The sequence below is a fragment of the Equus przewalskii genome, chromosome 29 (genome assembly GCF_037783145.1).
Source record: "Equus przewalskii isolate Varuska chromosome 29, EquPr2, whole genome shotgun sequence".
Lineage (NCBI taxonomy): Eukaryota > Metazoa > Chordata > Mammalia > Perissodactyla > Equidae > Equus > Equus przewalskii.
Genome location: NC_091859.1, coordinates 31,614,690 through 31,634,828, shown reverse-complemented (window position 1 = coordinate 31,634,828; position 20,139 = coordinate 31,614,690). Strand labels below are relative to the sequence as shown.

Below are 20,139 nucleotides of genomic sequence, written 5' to 3'. Positions count from 1 at the left end.
TGTGGTGGAGGAGGGAGCAGTTGGAAGTGGGAACTCAGGAGCCAACTAAACTGTTCCAATCCCAGCTCTTCTCTCTATGGCCATTATGACTGTGGGCAAGCAACTTTGTTTCTGGCCTCCACTTTCCTCTTCTATAAAACCAGGATAACAACGGTACCAATCTCCTCAACTGAAGGGATTAGGCAAGAGAACGCATGGGAAACTCCTGGCACCATGTCTTGGATGTAGTGTACATTAGATAAAAGTTATTAATATCATCATTATTATCATCGTCATTGCCAAAAATGAGATGGGCTGACTGTGGAAGGATTGTCACCAGAAAAGTAGCTCCCATTTATCACACACCTACTAGGTACAATGGTACATGTCACTTATTTACTCCTCACAACCACCTTACGAGAGCAGTATTAGCATCCACACTGTACAGATGAGGAAACTGACAGAGAAGTGAAGCCACTTCCTCTTTCTGAGCCTCAATTTTCTCATCTGTAAAGAGGGTGTAACTCTACCGATGTCAGAGAATTGGAATGAGGGTTAAAGAGAAGATCTTATGAAATTTCTTGCTACAATGTAGCAGAAAGGAGTTGCTCTGCAACTATTAGTTGACTATGAAGGCGAAAATACTTAGACAGACCCAGTGTGACGAAGGCTGGAAGAGAGGCATTTACTACAAGCAGTGGGATCACGGGGAAGGAGGGATTGGCTTTGAGATTATAAGAGGCTTTGTCTTCTCTTCCTATTTTATGCGAAAAAGAAGCACCCAATAGCTATCTTCAAATATTCATAAAACCGGCACATGGAGGAACAAATGGACGGGTCTCGAAGACAATTCAGAAATTGCAGAGAAGTCATATTCATTGGCTCAATCCAAGAAAAAGACAACTAATAACAAGAACTAGCAACGAAAGTGGTGGGGCGGGGGTGGTACTGCCACAGGGGCAGAGAAAGTCTCCATCAAGGGGAGCCAGATGCTCTCCTGCTAGGACCTTAACCAGAAGGGAATGGATTTTGCAAGTATAGGAGCCATATTTTGAATCACAAGTTGAACTCTTCCAGCTCTAAGATCCTGTCACTCCTTCCCACCTCAGGTTGCACTTAGCCCAAAAAAGAGTAGGTGCTTAAATAATGTTTGTTAAGCAGAATACTCTTCACACACACACACATACACACCCCTCTATCCATTCTGGTAGCTCTGTATCCTTCCCCATTTTGGATGTCCCATCACGTTTCTCAATTCTTCGACTCTAACCTCTTTAAAATAATCTTTACTAGGAACCAATTCCCCCATCCCAACTGGATTCTGTCCTGTTTCCCCCCAAATGAGCTTGGATCCTACTCTCCCAGTCAGACGTAAAGTCAAGACCCAGATGAATAACAGCCCCTCCAGACCTTCCTGGCCAAGGATGGCAAAAACGGAGCCCATTGGCAAAGTTAGCAATTTAGCAGAGGCAGCTCAAACTGGGAGGAGGTGAGCGGCTGTTTCCAAGTCTGCTGTAAAAACGAGAGGTTGGCAAGATCTCAGGCCAAGCTCCCTCAAGATTCTGCATCCACCTCTGCGTCTAACTTCACAGCAGCATCCTCGGCAGGGAGCCATCTTCCCAGAGGCCCAGGGACGATTTCCTCTACATTAACTCCCACAGGCAAGTTGTAACAGCTTAACTGTTGGGCAGAAAGCATATCTGCCAGGACTTTCCTATTGATTCTTCCTGAATTGATTTGGCTCCATCTTCTGCTTCTTCATTAACACAGAAGGTAGACTAGGGAGTGAGTCTTTGCCTTGGGGTGGGGGGGGGGGGGAGCAAAAGAGGTTCCTTTAAATAGCAACATCTACCCTTTCCTGGCTCAAAAATGGCTTGACTTCATTTAGACATAACATGTCATAAGCAGACCTGTCCCATAAAGCTGGGTACTTCTGGAAGCTTCTGCATGCGCGGCGAGCCAATTCCTTCCTTACCCTGAAATGGCCTGGGCTTGGAACCTTTTCATCTGAGAATAGTTCAGTGAAAAGAGAGTGTGTTTTTGTAGTCAAGAAGCCACATTTAAGTTTGAGTTCCACCATTACCATGTGGCCTCAGGCAAACCCCAGTGTCCCTGGAGCTCTTCCCTCCTAAATCTCTCTGATTGTCTTGGCCCAGTGCCCTTCACGTGGCTTATAAGTGATGTACTTGTTACTAGCGGAGCAGCAACAACATGGCATAGCATTGGAGCCTGACTGCCTGGGTTCAAATCCCGGCACTGGAGCCGTGTGACCTTAGGGAAGTTACTAAACCCCTTTGTGCCTTCAATTCTTAATCTGTAAAACAGGGATGAGAACAACAATACCTCCTAAAGTTGCAGTGAGGGTGAAGTATAAGCCCCGAGAACAGTGGGTGGCCCATCCCCAGCCGCATGTGTTTGCCGTCACTGTCATTAGCATGACCACCAGGACCATGAATTCCGTCATTATTTGTCCATCCTGAGCATTCTTAGGCTCCTAACATGCACTGTAAGCGAAGGCCTGGGAGGACGCCCTGGGATGAGAAGAAAGGCCAGCTCATCAAAATGCTCTGGCCTTGCGAAATTTCAGGGAGAGGTGGGGGAGCACACGTGAACTGGTCAAAACAAACACATGAGATGCTTTCAGGCCTGGAACACTCACTCCCTCACAGGTACCTGTCCCAGCTCATCACCCACGCGTAACCCAAGAGCAGCCCCCCAGGCCCAAAGAAGATCCCGTGGTCATGGTGCAGAAAGACTGAGGCAAAGACGGCCCAGCAGAGAGGCCACCCCAGTGTTTTCCTTATAAAAACAAAACTGCACTAAACTGAACTAAAATTAAATAACCTTCTGCTCTCCCAAATGGATTCCCATAGTCCTTCCAAAGTAGAATCGCCGGCCAGCCCCAAATCTGCCTATTTGGTCTGTGAATTCATATGTCTTTATTTACTTCAGATTCTCCTCTGCAATTCAAATTTGTGCTGTTTTGTACTTTCCTGTTTGGCAATAAGCGTGCTCCCGAGGCATTCGCTGGCCCTGGGGCCAAGTGGACGAGAAAGGGGAGGGGAGGTCGCGGTTCTCCAACAACAGAAGATGGTTTCCAAACTTGGAGCTGGCAGCACGTCGGGCCGTTCTTGCCACCTTGATGTGGCAGCTAGCAGCCAGCTTTACAGATGGGCTGGGCTGGACACAGGTTTTCTTTATTCTCCTCCATGTGAGAGTGGCCCCCACACCGTCTACCCGTGTGTGGGTAAACCAATGTGGGCGTGCACTGGGTTGGTGTCTGGGAAATTGGGTTGGGTGCTGGTGGAGGTACAAGAAATAGAAGTCCTATTTCCTACGTCCACCGAGGGCTGTCTAGTGGGAAGACAGAGTTTAAAAGTTCATGGCTAGAGGGTGCATCTCCCAGGTACAGAAGCACCAGTCAGAGAAAGGGGAGGATGAGGTGCAGCCCAGGTCTCCGTCTTGGAGCTTCTTATGCTCCTCAGAAGGGAATGTGGACTTATCGGGATAAGGAGGTGAAAAGAAAACAGAGGAAACAGTATTTTAACTTAAAAGTATGTAAGAAGAAACAGACCAGGCTTTGTGTGCTTCTGTAATTGGCACGTAGATCTATAAATATAGGTGTGGCCCTCTTAAACACATCATACACCTGAGGTTCCAGGTGTAAAGGTGTATTTCTATAGAATTATCTTGTCTTCTTTAAATAATTTTGAGGGGAAAGGCTAATAAGAGCTTGCAAACATAGGCGAAACAAGGCACATCCTTTCCAAAAATAATTATGTGCTGCCTGCTAGCACCTCCATCCATAGTAATATAGACCACAACCAGCACGAGTTTTGAACAAAAACCAATTCTGATGGCAAACAGGACTCAGCTTCCAATACAGCTTACGGGTGTGTCCAGAAATTACATGTTATTGCTGTTCACCAGCATATTCAGATGGGGAAAAAACACCCATGAGCTGGGCCCCCCTCACCCTCTCCTTCCACCTGCCAACCATCCATCTTCAATCAAATCCAGACCTTTCTACCCCAAGCTGGTGGCTGGACTTTCCTACTGGCAGGCTGGAAGACCAAGTCTGCCTGGGTTTTAGATCAAGGATCCCTTAACTGAATGAATGTACACCAACTCAGGACTCCAGATTCTGCTCATCTGAGCATCCTGTCAGGGGCCGTACAGATGCTCTCCGTGATACAGGAGTTGATTCAGCCATGTAGCGGGTCAGATGCTACCACTGCCACACACACACACACACACACACACACACACACACACACACACAGAGCCCCATTCCTGTCTCTCCAAAGGCCCTGGAGAATGATTTTGCTGGTTTAAATATGTTTTCAGGAGGACAGTGAGGATAAATAAGTCACACCTTGCCTGCAGGTAGAATGAATTTCTCCCAAAACAGAAGTCACTGTTAGTGTCAACCCCAGGGAGGAGGCTGTTCAGACGGGACCCCAGCAGGCAGGATCTAGGAAGGCAGAAAAGCCTGGACTGTGGGCTCACCTGTCTTCTTAGGCTTGGACTTGGAGGAAAAGAGGGGTCTGGGAGTGTCAAAATGATGCCCACCCCCATGGAAGCCCACCAGAAACAAGGAAGGAGGGAAGCCTGTAACCCAGCTTGTCTAATAGTTAATAGATGTTTATTTCCCGGTTGTCATCCCCACAGGATGACAAAGGAAGGGTCTTTGCTGAAGCCAGAGTGCTCATGGCCAACGACGATAAGCAAGAGACCTCACAGCCCGTCTGGCTCAGCCCACTAAGCAATACCCTGATCCTGTGCACTGTGGACAGCCTGCATTGCAGCCTGTCTGAGAAAGGCAAAGCCAGGCTTCCATGCTCTTCCGGCCACCCATCTGCTAATCAATCATCAGCTCCCTGCATTTCATTTCATCACATCAGTAAGTCTAGAGGAGAGGGAAGGAAGTAGAACACAGTGATAACGACAACTACCATTTCTTGAAACCCCTCCTATGTGCCAAGCAGTGTGTGCATGCAATCTTGCTCTATCCTCGCAATAACCCTATCAGGTGGCTACAATTGTCCCCATTTTCCAACTAAAAAAAAAAAAAGCTATCAGGTACCGCAAGGGCAGTTTTGCATCCCAGTGGGGGAAAAAAAAATTGGTGGGTCCCCCAGGAAAGTAGACTGCCTAAAAACCTTCCCACGAGATCTGTACTGATTGCAAAATAGTTCATAATTTCTCTGCACCTCTCCACCCCCACTATCAGCTCTGCTAAGGATCAGAGAGGAGGAGTGGTCCCTAGGAAGAAGGATCCCCCGATAAGCCCCCAATGATCCCCACATCCCCTTGACCACGCCACCGCCCTTTCCCAATCATTCACACGCATACATCCTCTGATTGGTAATAAGAATCGACAAGGAATCACCATCAGCGATATAACAGAATATCATCTGTTTAGCATACTGTGCTCCCCAGCAAGGCTTTCATGGGAGAAAAATAACTTAGAAACCACAAAAACTCACTGATCCCTAAGGCTGAGGTTAGTTAGACTGATTAATCAAATGAGACAATGTATATGTAAAAAGGCACTTTGTAACCCTGAAGCGAAACAGATGATAGACTGTTAGGTTGCTGTCAGTGATTACTTGTAGATTCTTAAGTGCACTAATCAGAGGAAGCCGGCAAGGGACCCAAGAGAATTCTTGCGATTCAGCATTTCCTCCTCCCCTGAGGATCTTTAATATCCACCTCCACGGCCCTTTTCAATGTCCTCCTCAATTAGCGGCTGCCTCTTTGGGGACACTTCGATGATGTCCATGTTTGAGGAAGGAGCCTTAGGAATTAAGCCCACCCTCACTGGGTCCTTCTGGTTCCCAGTCGATTTGTCACCACAACCCCAAACCCCAAAAGACCCTCAAAAAAGACTCAGAAGCTGATAGGTCAGACCAAGAAAACCCCTGGAGAAGTGGCTGTGATACACTGGAATGAACAGGCTCGGAGCACGTGGGGCCTGGATAAAGTCACTGCCCTGTCACTGTGTGACCTTAGGCAAGTCACCTCCCATCCCAGACTATAAATTGGGTTGATGATTACCAACCTAGACAGGTTCTTGCCATGACCTACGCCCCCTCCCCGACTCCACCAAAGGAGCTCTTGTTATGTGTTATGAGCTCCATGGTGCTCGGTCCAGGCAGCAGTGGGGTCTCCATCCTCCTCTTCTTCACATCCAGCTTGTGGCTTTCATCCCATCTGTACAACTGACAGCTCCCACAGTTTTGCAACCTCCAACCCAGAACTCCCATGACCTTTAACACACATATCCAAGCATCTACATTCAGTCTACCTGTACAGCTAGAAGTCTAATAAGATATCTCAAATTCAACCATCCCAAACCAAGCTCCTGATAATGGCCCTCACCCACACCGGGGCCTCCGATGGCCTTCCTCATCTCAGGAATTGGCAGCTTGCTCCACTGTGTCACCCCAAACGCCCCACCAGGCCCTCTGTCCTTGCAGTCCCCCTGCTGAAACACTCTCCCTTCAGTAGCCACACGGCCCCCTCCCTCGCCTGTTTCAAACATGACCTGGCCAGGGGGCCTGCCGTGATCCCCTCACATCCCTCCCCATGCATTTCCTATGTCCCCTGGCCAGCTGTACCGTGCTCCACCGCACGGGCCACCCCTGCCCTATGATATAGCCACTTGTTTGTCCTACGATGGTCTCTCCTCACTAGAACATATGCCTCATGAGAGGGCACGGTCTCTGTTTTACCAACTGCTGTAGCCGGGGCAACCAGAAGAGAGCCTGGCACATAGAAGGCCCCTGATGTGTAACCGCTGAACACATGAAGCTAAAAGTGCCACACACAGGGAGGGCCACTTAAAAAATAGATAACTCCCCTGGGTAAGCTCTGGCAAATGACCAAGTGCTTCTGAGCCTTATTTGATCCGAAAGGGATAATGGCCGTTCTCAGTCCGCAGGGTCAGATACACATGTGTTCGGCCGTCATTTATTGAGTATTGTGCTGCGCTCACAGGGCCCCGGCAGATAAATGAGGCCCTGAGGAACTCAGGGGTCAGAGTTAAGAAAGACAAATAAGGAAACAGGTGAAGGACATTCAAGTCTGGCAAACACAGCAGATGGAGCAAGAACAAAGAGCGGGTATGCCACAAAGAGGGGTGAAGGCTGTCCCAGGGAGGGGCGTCAGGAGCTCCCTGGAGGTGACAGAGATCTGGGCCTCAGCCCATCCTGGAGAAGAGATTCAGTTTGCTTTATCTGCATCCAGAGGAAGCAGAAGCCTGGAGCTGACCTGGTGGGGAGGGGCTAAGGAGGCAGCTGGGAGCAAGGCTGAATCCCAGCCCGGCTCTGAGCAAAGCCAGGGCAGATCTGACCTCCTGCCTTTCCGGGAAAATGGCCGGGGAGAACGTGAGGGGTGCAGGGCAGCCTGTGTGAGGAAGAATGCTCCTCGGAGCTGTCTTGCAAATAGGCTCTTCCTGCATCCGACCCTGGTCCCCTGAGGGCACTTCTCTCATCAGTTTCAAAGGCCCTTTTTGTTGATGTCAAAGCCGCAGCCAGACAGTTTAGATGCGCTCTCCATCAAGACAGGGAGTCTCCAGTTCAAAGCTTGTCCGAACTCTTTCCGTTAAGTAAAAATATTAATCTTGGTTTTATTTAAGCAGGTTTTTTGGCAAGAAATGAACCCCTGTGGCTAAAAATAAACCCAAATACACACACACACTCAGAAAAATCTGGAGAGCTGCAAATCATTTCAACCCAAGTTTCCATCTCAGGGAAAGCTATTAAAAGCGGGAGGATATTAAAACCTCTCTCTGCACAGAGACTCTTGTTTCTCAGTGCCTGCCTTGTGTTCTGGGGTCCCTCGGGCAAGGCTGTCCTGGGGGTGCCCCGTGCTAGGCCTCCTGGCAGAGGAGGAGAAGGGGCACGTGCCGGCTTCTAGCTCTCCTCGCCTTGTTAGCACGGTGAATTTCTGCTTGAGCAGGCCAGGGGACACACAGGGGCCCAGATGACATCTGTTGTATGAGATGAAGGGGCCAGAGAAGGGGGGAAAGGGGACATGGGCCGAGAAAGGTCAAGATGCCTGGAACATTGAGATTATCCCAAAAGGAACACAGACAAAATCTACATCTCACTCCCTTTCATGTTTTAAGTGATGACCTCAAATGTTAAAACATTAAAAGACAAAATTTAAGAGTCGCTACCTAGGCATACACTTCATTTCTAATCTGACCACTTTTAAAGTCAGCCACTCTCCATTTCTTCCAGTGGCCACAGCCAATTTGGGAGAAAGATATGGATCATTTGGTCCAGGACAGGGCCAAAGTCCCAGGCTGGCTGGTTCCTGGATTCGGGGCTGACTTACCTGGGGAGTGAGGACCATCTTCGAAGGGAGACGGTGTTTCTGTGACCTGGGTTTCTAAGAGGCCAGTAAGGTGACTGCCCCAGTGTGTTCACCAAGCACGATTAGAATTGCTGAGGCTTGCACTCCACAAGGCATAGTCAGGAGGGGAATATCAAACCCAGAAAGTGAGAAAGGTATCCTTTTCCCATCATCTCCCTCTTCCTCTCAGGAACAAATGACAGCAACAACCTCACACACATCCCCACCTAAACCTCCCTTGGCTTCACAGCATCTACAGGATTATCCTGAGTAGCTCATCAGTATATACACGGCTCTCTGGAGCTGAGACCCCACCCCAAGTCCTACCACTGTAAAGCTTCCAGGGCTCCCCATCACACCCCCACGCCCGCTATACTGACCTGTCCTGTGATTCCCCTTGTCTCCATGAGAATGACTTCCTCCCCATACACCTGCCCACACATCTGTCTTCCTACAAGACCCACCCAGATGAAATGCCACCTCCTCCAGGAAGCCTTCTGCCCATCCCAGGCCAACCTAATCCTCCTGTCTTCTGCACAGCTTCCTTTCTTCCTGCACATGTTCTCCTTAATGATCAGTTCCTTGGCATTCACTAGCCTGAGTTACTAGACAGTAGGGGCTGCATCTGGGACTCCAGCCCCTGGCACAGTACTTAGAATGTGGCAGGACTTCCCAAAATGTTTGTTGAATGAATGAATGAATCCGCAGGAGGGAATCGAAGGTAATACAATGAAGGCAGACAGAGATGGTTTCATGTTTAGGCTCTTGGAGTGAGGGGTCAGGAGTCCTAGTTCCTAACAGTCACCCATAAAAGAAGAGAGAGGCTGGTAAGAGTGTGATCTGAGAAGCCAAAAGGGGCCTTGATCCCCAAATACTGAAGATTCACATCCAAAGAGAGGTGAGTTGTGGGATCCTGTTACAGGTGGCCCCAGTTAACACATCGATATCTCTGCAGAGGGGAAGTACCCAGACTCCACCTGCAGATGAGAAACCCAAGATGCAGCATCCTGCAGGAGGTCAGTGGGGCCGCCTTCTCCTCCTCATTCTCCCTCTTCCTTCCCCTCCTGTCATGGGTCCTTGGAATTAATTCATTCACTATTCACTCAGAAGTGTTTGAGGGTCTCTGTGCCTCAGATCTTCTGCTATGTCTTGGGGATTCAGCAATCAGCTGGTAGACAATGTCCCTACCTTCAGGAAGCTTATTTCTGTCTTATGAGACAAAAAGATGGGCAGTTATAGTCCAGGGAGCCAGAGGAGCATGCAGCAGGCGCACCCAGCCAGGCTGGGAGGTGCTATGGGCACGTGCTGGGGGAGAAGTACTGCCTGAACTGGGATCTGAGAAATCACCACTGGTCAGCCAAGAGAAAGAGAAGGACAAGGCCTCAGGGAGAGGAGGGAGCAGAGGCCTGGAGGCTGAGAGCCTGACCCATTAGAGTGACGGAAAGCATCTGCTGGATGACAGTGTGACAAAGGGCAGAGAGGTGGAAGCCAAGAGATAGGCAGGGATGTCCACCTTTGTAGGTTGGGTCTTGATCCAACCCGTGCCATTGCTCAGGTGGGTTTCCACTCTTTGAAGGCAGGGATGAACTTGCCACTCTGACCCTGCCATGTCCCTTAGGATAATGGGCCCAAATGGGTGCCTGAATGGTCAGCTGACAGGAGGCCCCCAGAGCCTCGAAAATCCCTAGAAACAAGTCCAGGCTTGCCCTACTTTGCGCCAGGCCCACCAATGGTCCTATTCACATCCTTTCAGTTCAAATCCCATTTTTGATCTTCAGAGTCAAGATTTAATGAATCTTTGTCTCCCCCACCCCCACCCCACAAGCCCCTTAACCTTTAGAATGGTTTTGGCCTTGCATGTTTTGACCCGCTAAGCTCCAGCACATCCCAGAATCTAGGGTGCATGTTGACCTCCAGAAAGCTCTACCCGACTCAAGTTCAGAGGCGCCGACCTGCTCATGGTCATGCGGACACACCGGCCAGAGGTGCTCGGAACCCATCCCCCGCCAAGTGCTCCAGCCCTCCCCGGGGGCCCATGGGAAACTTTATCCCCCACAAGAGGCCACCAGAATAGCAGCCTGGTCTTCAACCGCAGCCTCTTTGAAGCAGTGCCCAGAAAAATACCGTGCCGACGAATGGTTCTCAGAACTTCGAGCTTGCAGGTCAGGTCAGTTTGTGGGACCAGAACAGCTGGCAACATCTCAGGAGCTGTCTGGAGTATTTTATTTTTCTGCTAATTGGGATTTTGTTTGCTGGGTGAGCTGAGCAATTCCAGGATGGGTCCAGGAGCAGGAAAACCAAGGGGCCATTAAGCTAAGGGACCCCCCCCTCACCCCACCGCACCTCATTTGCACGCCAGACCCACAGATGTGTCTTTGCAGACAGACAGCGAATCTGTTCTCAGAATGCACCAGGGATGGGCGGGAAACTTTGCTGTGTTTTGAACAAGCAGCAATGTCTGCTTTCTGGTCTCTCTCTGGGATTATACAGCACAGAAGCCAAGAGGACCCTTGTATGTTTATAACTTACCCTTCAGGTGGATTTTAAAACAACCAAGGTTTCTCTCGTCCCTCTTTAACTTACCTAACTTCGGCCAGGATGACAGTGGACACTAAGTGGACCCAGCTGGGAGGGTCACATTGAAAGCAGGTGCTCCCCCGCCCGGCACGCTCAGAGCCTCCGCACCAGTTCACCACCTCAGTGTCCAGGCAGAAACAGGTATGAGGATAAACAAGGCCAGACTGTAGATCTTCAAGCCCCAAGACAGTTATGAGGGATAGCCAATGCTGAGGGTGTGGAGCAGGGCCTGGAGATAAGAGTCAAGTGCCTTTCAAGGAGGCCAACCTCTGTTTTAAAGAAAATATAAGTAAAGAATGCTAAATGCTGCCCTCTCTGGTCAAAGCGAGTAATGGCAGAATTATAAAGCCAATCCCTGGGCACTGTGAACAACCTGGCCCAGCTGACAGCATGATGGGGACATGATGTCAGCGGTAACGAAGAAAAAGACACACCCACCTCCCCCCCCCCCCCCCAAAGACCTTCTGAATACAACCCACACTGCCCGAGCCTATTGTTCAGCCAGGAAATATTTCTTGAGCGGCTACTAGGAGTTCAGGCACTGTGTGGGGTGGGGGAAACCCGCGGTGAACAAAAGAGACGCATCTTATGCCTATTAAATCTAATTCCTCAAACTCACTTGTAAGATACGAGCATGATTTTCATTGGGTTAGATAAGGAAAACAAGACTCAAGATAGATAAGAAACTTTGTCAGAGGTCACACAGCTAGGAATTAAACCCACATACACCTCATAGCAAAGCATATCTTCTACTACTCGATATTTCCCAAATCTGAAACAATCAGCCAACACGTCAAATGCATCAGAAATGCAGAGAAAAGGAAAATTCCCAAGGCTGAATTATCAGAGAAGGACTGAGTTAAGCTACAGAGGGTGAGAACTTTCAGGTGGGGTTAACTCCGCAAAAGAGAAGTAATTGGCCTAAGGCCCATCCATGGTATGGGGGTGGGGAGCACAGGCCTTAGGACCAAGGAGAGTGACAAAGGAAGACAAGTAGCCTTTTCTGGATACCTGATGGGCAGCCTTGGTCCAACTCTGCTCAGCTGCAAGGCCTCAGGGCCTTTGAACATGCCATTCCTCCACATGGAACCCTCTTCTCCTCCCCTTTGCCTAACAGCTCCCATTCATCCTTCATATGTCAACTCAAAGGACACTTCCTCAGAGGGAGCCTTCCCTGGCCCCTCAGACTAGAACAGGACTCCTGTTATATATTTGCATAGTCCCCAGTTTGTAAGTATATGTTTGTGCATTTGTTTGAATAACGTCTCTTTACACACACAGTAAGTTATGCTGGGATCACGACTTCTTTTGCTTGCCATTATATCCCCAACATCTCACATAGTGCCTGGAACACAGTAGGTGCTTAGTACACAGTTTCTGGTAAAAGAAGATGTCTTTTCCATCTTAGCACCTACTGACGGCTTCCCAAGAATCTCGCGCTCCGTCTTCCTCTGCCGTGCAGTGATCTCACCCGCTAGATCTAGCTGCAGCTTTCCATGGCCCATTGCACCCCCAGGAGCTGACCAAGAAGAATGTGTTCGGTTTTGATCGTGGAAAGAAAAGAAGGGGAATATTCCAGGCAGGGGGAATAGCATGCACAAGGGCACAGCAGTCACACTGAGCCTGGAGTGTCCAAGGTCATGTGGTTAAGGGACTGAAAACTGTGCCTGGCAAAAGGCAGAGGAGGCCCATTAGCTCATCCTGACCCCAAAAAACATCAGGTTCTCTGGGTGATAGGAGCTTAAATGGGGGACTTCTCAGGACTGTCCCGCAATCAGGGTCTGTGCACAACAGCACAGTTTCTCTGTGCCCAGGATCCTCAGCCCCCTGAGCCCCCACCTGGTCCTGTGCTGATAAGCTTACGCTGGCCATGCTCAGGCTTGAGTGTCTTGGAGAATGGACTTCTGAACCCAGCCCACCAACTCGTCCCAGCTGGGCAAGATACATAAACTCTATAAGCCTCAGTTTCCTCATTCTGAAGAAAGGTGGATAGTATATTTGTGAGGACAGAAAATAATAAAGATGGAAACCACCTGGCACAAGTTTTCCAAAATAAACACAAGCCCCTCTTCCCTTCCACCCCCCAGTCACTTCCCAATGTGCAGGATCATTCTTTCTCAGTAGAGTTGCCTGTGGACCAAATGGGACCAATGAGATTTAGGAAGGTGGACAACTCCACCGGTGGTTTTCAGATCCCATGTGGGTCCCTGTCCAGCTGCCGGGATGGCACCCTGCACCAGACCAGACTCAGTCACGTTTTCTGGTTCTGTGGACTACCCAGAGTGCACCTCTCCCGACAGAGCATCTGTCTGGCTGCATTCTCTGAAGGAGGGCTGTCCCGATAAACAGTGCATGTGCTTGACCACAGCTAGCTCTGTTGCTGGATGCTGGGCCGCCTTCAAGGCCAATTCCCATGCCACAGAGCATCCCCAGCACAGGCAACCTCCCCTGACCTCTGCCGCACATCTGAGGGCTGGCAGGCGTCGCAGAGCGACTGCCACATATGACCCAGAGCTGCTTACTCAGCCTGTCCATGGGCGGCTTCTACTAACAGGTGGGCTGACATACTCTCTGAAGCACATCCCCAACCAGTGCTCATACATGTTCCCAACTGGAATAACACAGAGCAAAGACGGACATGTTCTCCTTGATGTGCCAGTGTACTCAGAGAATAAGTAATGAGGGTATCAGAGATGAACACGTTTGGCCAGACACTGCCATGAAAAGCAGGAGAATGGTCACTGGGGGCAGTGCCCAACTTTCCCTATTGACAAGAATACTGTTGTCATTGATTATAGTGCTAATTATAATAGTCATTAATTATAATAGACGCCATATCCAATGTGACTATGCACATTCAGTGCCAAATGCTTTACTGTACTATCTCATTTGAGCCTCATTAAGACTCCATAAAGTAAGTGCTGTTATTAGCCCCATCCTGCAGAAACTGAAGCTTGTAGAGAACAAGTGACTTTCCCAGGGTCATGTAACCTGGATGCGGTGGACCAGCATGCCAGTCCAGGCAGCCTGACTCTGGAGCTTCTCACCACTGGGTCATGGTTCCCTTCCAGAAGCACATGTTTGACCACAGCACACTGGGACAGGCACATGTCACAGGCCACAGACTCTAGGCTGGGTGGGACCTTCACAGTCACTCAGTGTAACCTCCTTTGAGTTTCTTCTATGGTCTCATCCCAGGATTAATCTGGCAACTATGCAAACATCTGTAACCTCAGTCAGCCTGTTCCATGTGGAGCCATTTTTGACTCCACCCAAATTCTTCTTTCTACTGCCTCTCTGTGGCCTTCCCCAAACTAGTTGACATCTTAGGCTTACAGAAAACAAGCTATTGGAAGAATGTGGTCATGTTCCCTAAACTGTCTCCAGGAAAAGGATTTTCATAGATTTTGATGGCCCTTCCCCACCTCTGAAGTGGTTCCAAGTCCCCCCGCCATCTTGGTCTCCCTCGGGGCCTTTAGCTCTCTCATTGTGTTGGTCAGGGATGAACACACATTTCCCAGGGGTTGTCACTCAGTGTACAAAGTTGAGAGAGACTTCACCTTCCCTACTCTGGATCTTTCTACTACTGGCAATGCAGTCTTCACCACCATCCATTAAAAATGCCTAGTGTTCTCAAAACAGATCCTGTCTCCCAGCTTTGACATGATTTAATAAATAACTCTACCTACTCCACTAAATAATTGTACCTATTTGGGAGTGGAAGTAAAGGAATAATTTCTTTAGCAGGAAGAGCAACGGGCCAAGCGTGGGAGCTGGGTTCTCTATCTGAGTCTTCCATTCATTTGTTATGTGAGTTCTACAAATCACTTCCACCTTGGAGAGTGTTTTTTATTCTGAAAAATGAAGGAGTTGGACCGGCTGTATTCTGGGGCCCCTTACAACCTAAGAGGCTAAGGTTATTTTGCCGTCACCTTATATTTCTAATTCACGCATTTCCCCTGGGTTCTACTCTCTCCATTGGTAATGGTCCAGGACCATGTTCTCTCCCTTTGTTGGGTCTAGAATCACGTCTCTGAAAAGATGATCAAACTTGAGTAAGTAATCAGGATGCTTCAGGTGCCTCCTCTGGCCTTGTCCTAAGGGTCTTTCTTGGTCTGTAATCTGTCTAGATGATTTTCAGTTGCCAACACTAGGGACCGCAGCAAGTACAGAGCTGGCTCCCAAGTCACCCCGCCAGGGTCCATTGACTGCACAATTGAATGGCTCTCACCAATCTGTTTTATTTATGAGCCACTATCTTTTTTTTTTTCTTTTACAGTAACATCCTATTTCTCAGGCTGATAGTCCAGCAAAGAGTTTATTTCCAAAAGTTTAAGTAAGCCTGGAATAATTTCAGTGGTTAAAGTACATTATGGGAGTGCTGGAAATTAATGCCACGGAGGGTCGGACGGACTTTGACATTAACGCCAGGTAGGGTCTCCTGCTCTGTCTGTTCCCATATCTGCCCACAGAAGAATTCTCGAGAGTGCTGAGAAGACGGCTTCTGCCTTAATCTCCCAAATGTATATTAATCTAAGGTAATAAAAACGGTCCCAGGATGGCACCTCCGTGAGAACTGTGCTCCAATGACCTCACACATACCAAGCGGGGATATCCCAAATCCATGGAGACAAAATTCAGCTACCCATGACCTGATGATTTAGTTTAAAGGTAGCTAAGACAGGGATCTAATAGGTAGATCGTCCGGCTCACTCTTTACATGTTCCAAGTAACTTTAAACCACTCACCTCTCCTCTGGGGCCCTCCAGTTCTCCTGTGCACAGGGGCACCATCTTCCCTGGATGGCTTATTTCAAATGCTCCTTGAGCTGCTCAGAAAAACCTCTTTTTAAATCAGGAGAGAGCTCTCTTCGCTTCTACCCAGCCTCAGGCCCCACACCCCCGGAAGGGCATACTTCGAGGCAGAAAGGTCAAGCTGCCCTCTGGATCCCAACTTCAACCTCAGTCCAGCCTGAACCCAACCAAACTGCATCCCAGCCCTGCAGCTTTCTATTTTTGAAACAGAAGGAATATTCACTATTTTTCACTCTGTCAATATGTTTACCTTCATCTCCCTCCTCCTCCCTCCTGCCCTCATGCCCCTGGTTGGAAAAAAAAGATTTTTTTTTTAAAAGGCCAAACAAAAACAAAACCCTGTCCAGGCTGAGGGCAACAGATCGTGATGTTCTGGGCGGATTTCGCTACGTGCCAGCAAAGACCATCAGCAAGATCTACAGGAAACACCTTGCAGAATCCACCGGGAGAAGGAGAGGCCGCCGAGAAGCGAAAGGCGGATACACTCTCGGTCCGTGTGACTGGCTCTGGCTCTCGAGGCCTTGGGTACAGGAAATGGCTTTGGGATTCCAGGCCTCAGAAGGGCAAACACACAGCTGTGGGGGGTGCCTCGCAGATCCTCTGGTGTTTTCCATTGGGAATTCCTTTTACTTGCATTATCTGTTCCCAACTGCCTGTGCATGATCTGTCTGGAGGGCACTCAATAGAAAGGCCAAAGGCAGCTTCCCAGGGGTCTTCTGTTCCAGGGTTTAGCCACATTTTCTGTAGCAGTGCATTTTCTACACCCAGTGCAGTGGTCAAAAACATGAGGACTTGGGCATCAAAGAACCTGAGGTTGAATCGCAGCTCTGACTCAGCTGCAACAGCTGTAAACTCCTGGGCAAATCGTTAACCCTCTTAGCCTTGGAAGTGGAGATGCCCGGTAACGTTGCTGTGAGGATGAAGTGAGACACTGAACGTAAGGAACTCAGCACAGAGCCTGGGCACGCAGTGACCTCTCAGTAAACAGTGGGAGTGATCATGATTTCACAAGAGGTCCTCTTTCCCAAGGCAATGAAGAGGCCAGAGGGGAGTAGGAGAAAGAATGAAGCAGTTCTAAGAAGAGAGAAAGGGAAATGCAGAGTACTAGCCGGGACCCATATGGGGCTTTGCGAGCTCACAGCCTGGCTGCCAACCTTTCCCTCGCGAAATGTCGGCTGCCCCACTTACTCTTGTTCAGGGCATTGCAATTTCAGGTCAGGTGGAAGCGAGAGACATTAACTGGTATGAGTCCAAGTGGAATGAAGATCCCAGAGCAGTGCAAGAGACAGGGAGAGGAAACATCACTAGAAACGCTAATGAGTAGTTAAGTCCTTCAGGGTCACATCTCAGTCCCTTCTACCCAGGGGGCAAGGGAGTTGGGACGGGCCCAAAGTGGTCCAGCAGAGTGTGTGGGTACCCCCCCCCCCAAATCTTCCTTGAGGAGAAGCCGTGGGTGTGGGAAGCCAGCCCTGATGTGCAAAGTGAGGCCTGAGAGCCATGGAGCTGGCAGGCCTGCTCGGGCCAGGGTCAAGGCCAGAGTCCGGCATTGTTCTGGCCGGAGGAGGGAACGGCCAGCAGCCAGCACTCCGTGGGGAGGCTGTGGTAGAGCGAAGGCCAGACGAGGTCCAATTAGGGTCTGAAGGAAACCGGGGCTGCTTTTCATGAACCAGGAGGGGGACGGGCCTGCTATGGTAGGGACGCTGGCCAGACAGAGCATCTAGCACCCATCAATCCCCAGGTCAGTAAGCCTAGACGTGGGTGCAGATTTTGAAATGCAAGGGCGCCCCACGCCCCATGGCCTCCTCTGTAATGAAGTGCAAGCTGGGAGCCAGCTGGGCAGAGAAGACGTGTTTCCTTGCTCTGCACGCTGTTTGGTAACAATTATGGGTATTCTTCCAGCACCACCAGAAACAGTAAGCTGGGGGCCGTTCTTTGAACCACCAGGCGTGATCACGAAAGGAAGGTTCAGATCAAAGAGGGCACCAGTTTTAATGTTCAACAATTCAGTGTCCACAATTCATGCCCCTGTGGCTTGGGACTGAAGTCAGCCATGGTTGGGGGATGGGGGGCTGCCAAGAAGTGCGAGCTGAATTTAGCAGTTCCTTTTTTACCCCTGCCCCCTCTTCTTCAGCAGTACACTCTGGCGGGTGGCCACGGTGCCAGTTTCAGCTGGTTCCTGGTGCCAAGTTCAAGTCCACTACGGGAGCAAGCCAAGGGGTTCCTCCCACCCCCAAGGCTACCTCCGGGGCAGTGGGGAGGTGAAGACCCAGTTGCCTCAGCAATCCTTGTGTCTGTCCTCCCCCTCCCCATCATGGAGACCCCTAACAAGATAGGAAGAGTGTGAATTTACTTATGTGACTAGCTCCCCCCTGCTTGGCCAATGGACTCTTCGGCCCCAACACCATTCCCCTCTGCCAGCCCCAGCAGTGAATCTGGGACTCTAGGAAGGCTCAATCCAGCGTGCTGATGAGTGGAACACATGGAAGCAATGCGTGTGGGAGGGAGATGATGCCCTCTGTCTCCCAGGGCCAGCCCAGCGCATCTGCTATGGGTAGACAAGAACTCCTGGTTGAGTTGGGAAACCTTGGCACTAGCCGCCTGGACCACTAACTCGTGGGGTAGCTTTGGGCAAGTCGCTTCCCTTCCCTGGGCCTGTTTCCCCAGATGGGAAGCAAAGAGATTGAATAAAGGCCCTTAAAAATCGATGAGTCCATATGGCCCTGCCTGTGATCCAGAAAGCTCATCTAGATGGGCAGGAAAGCTTCTTTAAATTCTGGTCCTTCCTTCCTGGGTGCACCCCACTCGGCCAGGGGCTGGTTGTCTGACCTCCTTCCGAGGCTCTCTCTAACACAGCAGCTGACAGACAGCAGAACCTCCCAGAAGCTTGTATCTCTGAAGGATCTGCTGCTTCCCATCAACATAAAAGAATGCTGTCCTGGGAGGCTGTCTGCTCCTAAGGGGCCCTGGGAGAACCTTCCTTCTTGAGTGTTGCCCACTCTAGGCCAGAGCACAGGAACTAAGTTGGAGTCCTGCTCACTAGCTGGGTAAACTGGGGCAGGACACACTGCACCTGTCTGAGCCTCAATTCCTCAACTATCAAAGGGTGTTCGTTCATGCGTTTAACAAATTTTAGAGTCTCAAGTATGTTCTAGGCAGTGAACAAGACAAATGAGGTCTCTGCTCTCTTGGTGCTAAAATAACGATGGAGGAGACAGACAAAACAATAAATGAATACTCAACTGATGTCAGATGCTACCACAAAAAAGGACTAGAGAGTGGTCGTGGTGGGTGGTATTTTAAGATAGGGGTGGCAGGGAAGGCCTCTCTGGGAAGGTGACATTGAAGTGGACACCTTCATGATGAAAAGGAGCCAGGCAATGAAAATCTAGGGGAAATGTGTCCCAGGGAGAGGGAACAGCAGGTTCAAAGACCAGGAGACAGGGACAAACTTGGAGGCCAGAGCAGTCAAGGAACAGCTAGAAGGCCAATGTGACCACAGCAAGGCAAAGGGGGACAGTGGCCAGGTCCCACAGAACCTTCTAGAACTTGTTAAGAAATTGGGAAGCCACTGGAAGGCTTTGAACAGGGCATTGCCGAGATCTGAATGACATTTTAAAAAGGTCACTCTAGCTGCTTTTTGAAGACTAGATTGGAAAGGAGACTGGAGTGATAGCAAGGTAATTAATAATAGTCTTAACCACCCCTCCCCTGCCCACCTCCCAGGGTCACTGTAAGGCTCCCAGGAGACTCATGCTGACACCTAGAAAAGTTCAGAGGCACAGGAGGAGGTATGTATGTATCCTCACATGTTTTCAAATCCATTTTTACAAGTAGGAGCTTGCAGGGCCTGGCACCCAACTATTTGGAACTGTATCCCTGTATGGATTTCAAGGAAATAGGGTAGGGCAGCAGATTCTGCCTTGCCTGAGCGATGCAGCTGTCCAGGCCTAGATGAATTCACATATTTAACCCGGGAGCTTTGCCCTCGGCCACGCCTGACTCTGCTTTTGGGGCTGGTGCCGGACGGGGGTAAGCTAACACCCAGCAATGCGGAGAAGCTGACACTCCACGCAAATTCGCTCGCTGAATTCCTGGCCAAAGTTCCTCTCTCCTGGCCTCGCTGTCAAGACTGGGAAGGAAAGAGAAGAGCTAGAGATCTGTTCGCTTAGGGATTTTTTATTTCAGAGTGGCCCCTTGCAAGGATGGTGATGACCCAGCCCTGGCGCCCTGAGAGATGGCATCCTGGGGCTCAGAGAAGCAGGTTTTAAAGCTTCAGGAGTTCCAGCCCTCTTCCTTCTGCAGGGGTTTGGAGCACTGGCTTGGAAGCCGGACGTCTGGATTCAAATCCTGTCTCTATCTCGAGGTTTCCTTAAGTGGAGACTAAGAGATAGCAGCAGGGATCTCG

At 49.8% G+C, this 20,139-nt stretch overlaps 2 protein-coding genes across 3 annotated transcripts in view; one reads left to right on the top strand and one right to left on the bottom strand.

Moving 5' to 3' along the window:
- Positions 1 to 20,139, top strand: part of SYN3 (synapsin III) — a 460,560-nt gene that overhangs the window by 167,966 nt on the left and 272,455 nt on the right. The gene's annotated exons all lie outside the window — the stretch shown is intronic.
- TIMP3 (TIMP metallopeptidase inhibitor 3) overlaps positions 1 to 20,139 on the bottom strand; it is a 58,143-nt gene that overhangs the window by 14,313 nt on the left and 23,691 nt on the right. The window lies entirely within an intron of this gene.